Below are 8,983 nucleotides of genomic sequence, written 5' to 3'. Positions count from 1 at the left end.
CGCTCCCGGATGGGCTCGAACCACCAACCTATTGGTTTACAGCCGAACGCGCTAACCATTGAGCCACGGAAGCTCAGAAATTAAATGGTTGTCACGTATTGTGGATAAGTTTTGACTTTTTACGCTACATCTGAGACCCCACAACACCTCTTCCGGGTGCTCTTGAACCACCAGCCTTTCGATTAACAGTTGAACGCGCTAATAATTGCGCCACGGAAGCCCAAAAATTAAATGTTCGACAGGTATTGTGGAAAAACTCTGACATTTTATGTTACATTTGAGACGTCACACCACCGCTCCCGGGAGGGCTCAAACCACCAGTCTTTTGAATAGCAGCTGAACGCGCTAACCATTGCGCCACGGAAGCCCAAAAATTAAATGGTCGTCAGGTATTGTGCAAAAATTTTGGCTTTCTACGTTACACATTTGAGATCCCACAACACCGCTCCCGGATGGGCTCGAACCACCAACCTATTGGTTAACAGTCGAACGCGCTAACCATTGCGCCACGGAAGCCCAAAAGATAAATGCTCGTCAGGTATTGTGTAAAAACCTTGACTTTTACGTCACAGCTGAGACGGCACAACACCGCTCCCGGATGGGCTTGAACCACCAACCTTTCGGTTAACAGCCGAACGCGCTAACCATTGCGCCACGGAAGCCCAAAAATTAAATGGTCGTCAGGTATTGTGGAAAAACTTTGGCTTTCTACGTTACATTTGAGATCCCACAACACCGCTCCCGGGTGGGCTCGAACCACCATCCTATTGGTTAACAGCCGAACGCGCTAACCATTGAGCCACGGAAGCTCAGAAATTAAATGGTTGTCAGGTATTGTGGAAAAACTTTGGCTTTCTACGTTACATTTGAGACCCCACAACACCTCTCTCGGGTGGGCTCGAGCCACCAACCTTTCAATTAACAGCTGAACGCGCTAACCATTGCGCCAAGAAAGCCCAAATATTAAATATTCGTCAGGTATTGTGGAAAAACTCTGACATTTTACGTAACATTTGAGATCCCACAACACCGCTCCCGGGTGGGCTCGAACCTTCAACCTTTCGATTAACAGCTGAACGCGCTAATCATTGCGCCACGGAAACCCAAAAATTAGATGTTCGTCAGGTATTGTGGAAAAACTCTGACATTTTACGTTACATCTGAGACCTCACAACACCGCTCCCGGATGGGCTCGAACCAACAACCTATAGGTTAACAGCCGAACGCGCTAACCATTGCGCCACGGAAGCCCAAAAATTAAATGATCGTCAGATGTTGTGGAAAAAACCTTGACATTTTACGTCACATCTGAGACGTCACAACACCGCTCCCGGATGGGCTCGAACCACCAACCTATTGGTTAACAGCCGAACGCGCTAACCATTGAGCCACGGAAGCCCAAAGTTAAATGCTCGTCAGGTATTGTGTAAAAACCTTGACTTTTTACGTCACATCTGAGACCTCACAACACCGCTCCCGGATGGGCTCGAACCACCAACCTATTGGTTTACAGCCGAACGCGCTAACCATTGAGCCACGGAAGCTCAGAAATTAAATGGTTGTCACGTATTGTGGATAAGTTTTGACTTTTTACGCTACATCTGAGACCCCACAACACCTCTTCCGGGTGCTCTTGAACCACCAGCCTTTCGATTAACAGTTGAACGCGCTAATAATTGCGCCACGGAAGCCCAAAAATTAAATGTTCGACAGGTATTGTGGAAAAACTCTGACATTTTATGTTACATTTGAGACGTCACACCACCGCTCCCGGGAGGGCTCAAACCACCAGTCTTTTGAATAGCAGCTGAACGCGCTAACCATTGCGCCACGGAAGCCCAAAAATTAAATGGTCGTCAGGTATTTTGGAAAAACATTGACTTTTAACGTCACATCTGAGACGTCACAATACCGCTCCCGGATGGGCTCGAACCACCAACCTATTGGTTAACAGCCGAACGCGCTAACCATTGAGCCACGGAAGCTCAGAAATTAAATGGTTGTCACGTATTGTGGAAAAGTTTTGACTTTTTACGCTACATCTGAGACCCCACAACACCTCTCCCGGGTGGGCTCGAACCTTCAACCTTTCGATTAACAGCTGAACGCGCTAATCATTGCGCCACGGAAACCCAAAAATTAAATGTTCGTCAGGTATTGTGGAAAAACTTTGACTTTTTACGTTACATCTGAGACCTCACAAAACGCTCCAAGATCTGCTCGAAAAACCAAAATTTCGGTTAAAAGCCGAAAGCGCTAGCCATTGAGCCACGGAAGCTCTGAAATTAATTGGTCGTCCGGTATTGTGGAAAAACTTTGACTTTTTACGTAACATCTGAGACCTCATAGTACCGCTCCCGGGTGTGCTCGAACCACCAACCTTTCTGTTAACAGTCAAACGCGCTAACCATTGCGCCAAGAAAGCCCAAATATTAAATATTCGTCAGGTATTGTGGAAAAACTCTGACATTTTACGTAACATTTGAGATCCCACAACACCGCTCCCGGGTGGGCTCGAACCTTCAACCTTTCGATTAACAGCTGAACGCGCTAATCATTGCGCCACGGAAACCCAAAAATTAAATGTTCGTCAGGTGTTGTGGAAAAACTCTGACATTTTACGTTACATCTGAGACCTCACAACACCGCTCCCGGATGGGCTCGAACCAACAACCTATTGGTTAACAGCCGAACGCGCTAACCATTGCGCCACGGAAGCCCAAAAATTAAATGTTCGTCAGGTATTGTGGAAAAACTTTGACTTTTTACGTTACATCTGAGACCTCACAAAACGCTCCAAGATCTGCTCGAAAAACCAAAATTTCGGTTAAAAGCCGAAAGTGCTAGCCATTGAGCCACGGAAGCTCTGAAATTAATTGGTCGTCCGGTATTGTGGAAAAACTTTGACTTTTTACGTAACATCTGAGACCTCATAGTACCGCTCCCGGGTGTGCTCGAACCACCAACCTTTCTGTTAACAGCCAAACGCGCTAACCATTGCGCCACGGAAGCCCAAAAGTTAAATGCTCGTCAGGTATTGTGTAAAAACCTTGACTTTTTACGTCACATCTGAGACCTCACAACACCGCTCCCGGATGGGCTCGAACAACCAACCTATTGGTTAACAGCCGAACGCGCTAACCATTGCGCCACGGAAGGCCAAAAATTAAATGGTTGTCAGGTATTGTGGATAAGTTATGACTTATTACGTTACATCTGAGACCCTACAACACCTCTCTCGGTTGGGCTCGAACCACCAACCTTTCGGTTAACAGCCGAACGCGCTAACCATTGCGCCAAGGAAGCCCAAAAAATAAATGGTCGTCAGGTATTGTGGAAAAACTTTGGCTTTCTACGTTGAATTTGAGATCCCACAACACCGCTCCCGGGTGGGCTCGAACCACCACCCTATTGGTTAAAAGCTGAACGCGCTAACCATTGCGCCACGGAAGCCCAAAAATTAAATGCTCGTCAGGTATTGTGTAAAAACTCTGACATTTTACGTTACATCTGAGACCTCACAACACCGCTCCCGGATGGGCTCGAACCACCAACCTATTGGTTAACAGCCGAACGCGCTAACCATTGCGCCACGGAAGCCCAAAAATTAAATGGTCGTCAGGTATTGTGGAAAAATTTTGGCTTTCAACGTTACATTTGAGATCCCAAAACACCGCTCCCGGGTGGGCTCGAACCACCAACCTATTTGTTAACAGCCGAATTCGCTAACCATTGAGCCACGGAAGCTCAGAATTTAAATGGTCGTCAGGTGTTGTGGAAAAAACCTTGACTTTTTACGTCACATCTGAGACGTCACAACACCGCTCCCGGATGGGCTCGAACCACACACCTATTGGTTAACAGCCGAACGCGCTAACCTTTGAGCCACGGAAGCTCAGAAACTAAATGGTTGTCAGGTATTGTAGATAAGTTATGACTTTTTACGTTACATCTGAGACCCTACAACACCTCTCCCGGGTGGGCTCGAACCTTCAACCTTTCGATTAACAGCTGAACGCGCTAATCATTGCGCCAAGGAAGCCCAAAAATTTAATGGTCGTCAGGTATTGTGGAAAAACTTTGGCTTTCTACGTTACATTTGAGATCCCACACCACCGCTCCCGGGTGGGCTCGAACCACCAACCTATTGGTTAACAGCCGAACGCGCTAGCCATTGAGCCATGGAAGCTCAGAAATTAAATGGTTGTCACGTATTTTGGATAAGTTTTGACTTTTTACGCTACATCTGAGACCTTACAACACCTCTTCCGGGTGCGCTTGAACCACCAGCCTTTCGATTAACTGTTGAACGCGCTAATAATTGCGCCACGGAAGCCCAAAAATTAAATGTTCGTCAGGTATTGTGGAAAAACTCTGACATTTTACGTTACATCTGAGACGTCACAACACCGCTCCCGGATGTGCTCGAACCACCAACCTTTCGGTTAACAGCTGAACGCGCTGACCATTGCGCCACGGAAGCCCAAAAATTAAATGTTCGTCAGGTATTGTGGAAAAACTCTGACATTTTACGTTACATATGAGACCTCACAACACCGCTCCCGGATGGGCTCGAACCACCAACCTATTGGTTAACAGCCGAACGCGCTAACCATTGCGCCACGGAAGCCCAAAATTTAAGTGGTCGTCAGGTGTTGTGGAAAAAACCTTGACTTTTTACGTCACATCTGAGACGTCACAACAACGCTCCCGGATGGGCTCGAACCACACACCTATTGGTTAACAGCCGAACGCGCTAACCTTTGAGCCACGGAAGCTCAGAAATTAAATGGTTGTCAGGTATTGTAGATAAGTTATGACTTTTTACGTTACATCTGAGACCCTACAACACCTCTTCCGGTTGGGCTTGAACCACCAGCCCTTCGGTTAACAGCTGAACGCGCTGACCATTGCGCCACGGAAGCCCAAAAATTAAATGTTCGTCAGGTATTGTGGAAAAACTCTGACATTTTACGTTACATATGAGACCTCACAACACCGCTCCCGGATGGGTTCGAACCACCAACCTATTGGTTAACAGCCGAACGCGCTAACCATTGCGCCACGGAAGCCCAAAATTTAATGGTCGTCAGGTATTGTGGAAAAACTTTGGCTTTCTACGTTACATTTGAGATCCCACACCACCGCTCCCGGGTGGGCTCGAACCACCAACCTATTGGTTAACAGCCGAACGCGCTAACCATTGAGCCACGGAAGCTCGGAAATTAAATGGTTGTCACGTATTGTGGATACCTGACGAGCATTTAATTTTTGGGCTTCCGTGGCGCAATGGTTAGCGCGTTCGGCTGTTAACCGAAAGGTTGGTGGTTCGAGCCCAACCGGGAGAGGTGTTGTGGGGTCTCAGATGTAACGTAAAATGTCAGAGTTTTTCCACAATACCTGACGAGCATTTAACTTTTGGGCTTCCGTGGCGCAATGGTTAGCGCGTTCGGCTGTTAACCGAAAGGTTGGTGGTTCGAGCCCATCCGGGAGCGGTGTTGTGACGTCTCAGATGTAACGTAAAATGTCAGAGTTTTTCCACAATACCTGACGAACATTTAATTTTTGGGCTTCCTTGGCGCAATTATTAGCGCGTTCAACTGTTAATCGAAAGGCTGGTGGTTCAAGCCCACCCGGAAGAGGTGTTGTGGGGTCTCAGATGTAGCGTAAAAAGTCAAAACTTATCCACAATACGTGACAACCATTTAATTTCTGAGCTTCCGTGGCTCAATGGTTAGCGCGTTCGGCTGTTAACCAATAGGTTGGTGGTTCGAGCCCACCCGGGAGCGGTGGTGTGAGATCTCAAATGTAACGTAGAAAGCCAAAGTTTTGCCACAATACCTGACGACCATTAAATTTTTGGGCTTCCTTGGCGCAATTGTTAGTGCGTTCGGCTGTTAACCGAAAGGTTGGTGGTTCGAGCCCAACCGGAAGAGGTGTGGTAGGGTCTCAGATGTAACGTAAAAAGTCATAAATTATATACAATACCTGACAACCTTTTATTTTCTGAGCTTCCGTGGCGCAATGGTTAGCGCGTTCAGCTTTTAACCAATAGGGTGGTGGTTCGAGCCCACCCGGGAGCGGTGTTGTGGGATCTCAAATGTAACGTAGAAAGACAAAGTTTTTCCACAATACCTGACGACCATTTATTTTTTGGGCTTCCTTGGCGCAATGGTTAGCGCGTTCGGCTGTTAACCGAAAGGTTGTGGGTTCGAGCCCAACCGAGAGAGGTGTTGTAGGGTCTCAGATGTAACGTAATAAGTCATAACCTATCCACAATACCTGACAACCATTTAATTTCTGAGCTTCCGTGGCTCAATGGTTAGCGCGTTCGGCTGTTAACCAATAGGTTGGTGGTTCGAGCCCATCCGGGAGCGGTGTTGTGAGGTCTCAGATGTAACGTAAAATGTCAGATTTTTTCCACAATACCTGACGAACATTTAATTTTTGGGCTTCCGTGGCGCAATGGTTAGCGCGTTCGGCTGTTAACCAATAGGTTGGTTGTTCGAACCCATCCGGGAGCGGTGTTGTGAGGTCTCAGATGTGACGTAAAAAGTCAAGGTTTTTACACAATACCTGACGAGCATTTAACTTTTGGGCTTCCGTGGCGCAATGGTTAGCGCGTTCGGCTGTTAACCGAAAGGTTGGTGGTTCGAGCCCAACCGGGAGAGGTGTTGTGGGGTCTCAGATATAGCGTAAAAATCAAAACTTTTCCACAATACGTGACAACCATTTAATTTCTGAGCTTCCGTGGCTGAATGGTTAGCGCGTTCGGCTGTTAACCAATAGGTTGGTGGTTCGAGCCCATCCGGGAGCGGTGTTGTGAGGTCTCAGATGTGACGTAAAAAGCCAAGGTTTTTACACAATACCTGACGACCATTTAAATTTTGGGCTTCTGTGGCGCAATGGTTAGCGCGTTCGGCTGTTAAGCAATAGGTTGGTGGTTCGAGCCCATCCGGGAGCGGTGTTGTGAGGTCTCATATGTAACGTAAAATGTCAGAGTTTTTCCACAATACCTGACGAACATTTAATTTTTGGGCTTCCGTGGCGCAATTATTAGCGCGTTCAACTGTCAATCGAAAGGCTGGTGGTTCAAGCGCACCCGGAAGAGGTGTTGTGGGGTCTCAGATGTAGCGTAAAAAGTCAAAACTTATCCACAATGCGTGACAACCATTTAATTTCTGAGCTTCCGTGGCTCAATGGTTAGCGCGTTCGGCTGTTAACCAATAGGTTGGTAGTTCGAGCCCACCCGGGAGCGGTGGTGTGGGATCTCAAATGTAACGTAAAAAGTCATAACTTATCTACAATACCTGACAACCATTTAGTTTCTGAGCTTCCGTGGCTCAAAGGTTAGCGCGTTCGACTGTTAACCAATAGGTGTGTGGTTCGAGCCCATCCGGGAGCGGTGTTGTGACGTCTCAGATGTGACGTAAAAAGTCAAGGTTTTTCCCACAACACCTGACGACCATTTAAATTCTGAGCTTCCGTGGCTCAATGGTTAGCGAATTCGGCTGTTAACAAATAGGTTGGTGGTTCGAGCCCACCCGGGAGCGGTGTTTTGGGATCTCAAATGTAACGTTGAAAGCCAAAATTTTTCCACAATACCTGACGACCATTTAATTTCTGAGCTTCCGTGGCTCAAAGGTTAGCGCGTTCGGCTGTTAACCAATAGGTGTGTGGTTCGAGCCCATCCGGGAGCGTTGTTGTGACGTCTCAGATGTGACGTAAAGAGTCAAGGTTTTTTCCACAACACCTGACGACCATTTAAATTTTGGGCTTCTGTGGCGCAATGGTTAGCGCGTTCGGCTGTTAACCAATAGGTTGGTGGTTCGAGCCCATCCGGGAGCGGTGTTGTGAGGTCTCATATGTAACGTAAAATGTCAGAGTTTTCCCACAATACCTGACGAACATTTAATTTTTGGGCTTCCGTGGCGCAATGGTCAGCGCGGTCAGCTGTTAACCGAAAGGTTGGTGGTTCGAGCCCATCCGGGAGCGGTGTTGTGACGTCTCAGATGTAACGTAAAATGTCAGAGTTTTTCCACAATACCTGACGAACATTTAATTTTTGGGCTTCCGTGGCGCAATTATTAGCGCGTTCAACTGTTAATCGAAAGGCTGGTGGTTCAAGCGCACCCGGAAGAGGTGTTGTGGGGTCTCAGATGTAGCGTAAAAAGTCAAAACTTATCCACAATACGTGACAACCATTTAATTTCTGAGCTTCCGTGGCTCAATGGTTAGCGCGTTCGGCTGTTAACCAATAGGTTGGTAGTTCGAGCCCACCCGGGAGCGGTGGTGTGGGATCTCAAATGTAACGTAGAAAGCCAAAGTTTTTCCACAATACCTGACGACCTTTAAATTTTTGGGCTTCCTTGGCGCAATGATTAGCGCGTTCAGCTGTTAATCGAAAGGTTGAAGGTTCGAGCCCACCCGGGAGAGGTGTTGTAGGGTCTCAGATGTAACGTAAAAAGTCATAACTTATCTACAATACCTGACAACCATTTAGTTTCTGAGCTTCCGTGGCTCAAAGGTTAGCGCGTTCGGCTGTTAACCAATTGGTGTGTGGTTCGAGCCCATCCGGGAGCGGTGTTGTGACGTCTCAGATGTGACGTAAAAAGTCAAGGTTTTTTCCACAACACCTGACGACCATTTAAATTCTGAGCTTCCGTGGCTCAATGGTTAGCGAATTCGGCTGTTAACAAATAGGTTGGTGGTTCGAGCCCACCCGGGAGCGGTGTTTTGGGATCTCAAATGTAACGTTGAAAGCCAAAATTTTTCCACAATACCTGACGACCATTTAATTTTTGGGCTTCCGTGGCGCAATGGTTAGCGCGTTCGGCTGTTAACCAATAGGTTGGTGGTTCGAGCCCATCCGGGAGCGGTGTTGTGAGGTCTCAGATGTAACGTAAAATGTCAGAGTTTTTACACAATACCTGACGAGCATTTAATTTTTGGGCTTCCGTGGCGCAATGGTTAGCGCGTTCAG

The 8,983-nt window shown here is 47.3% G+C and overlaps 2 non-coding genes across 2 annotated transcripts; both read right to left on the bottom strand.

The window, feature by feature from the left end:
- TRNAY-GUA (transfer RNA tyrosine (anticodon GUA)) lies at positions 1-73 on the bottom strand. Its single transcript has one exon. It is a non-coding gene; the product is annotated as a tRNA-Tyr (tRNA).
- A 1,398-nt stretch (positions 74-1,471) lies between these two features.
- Positions 1,472-1,544, bottom strand: TRNAY-GUA (transfer RNA tyrosine (anticodon GUA)). The gene has a single exon. It is a non-coding gene; the product is annotated as a tRNA-Tyr (tRNA).
- Between the last annotated feature and the right edge of the window lie 7,439 nt (positions 1,545-8,983).

This window comes from Phalangium opilio, unplaced genomic scaffold, assembly GCF_054372755.1.
Source record: "Phalangium opilio isolate 3A_F unplaced genomic scaffold, DU_Popi_V2 ptg000054l_1, whole genome shotgun sequence".
NCBI lineage: Eukaryota > Metazoa > Arthropoda > Arachnida > Opiliones > Phalangiidae > Phalangium > Phalangium opilio.
This window is presented reverse-complemented; position numbering and strand designations above follow the sequence as displayed.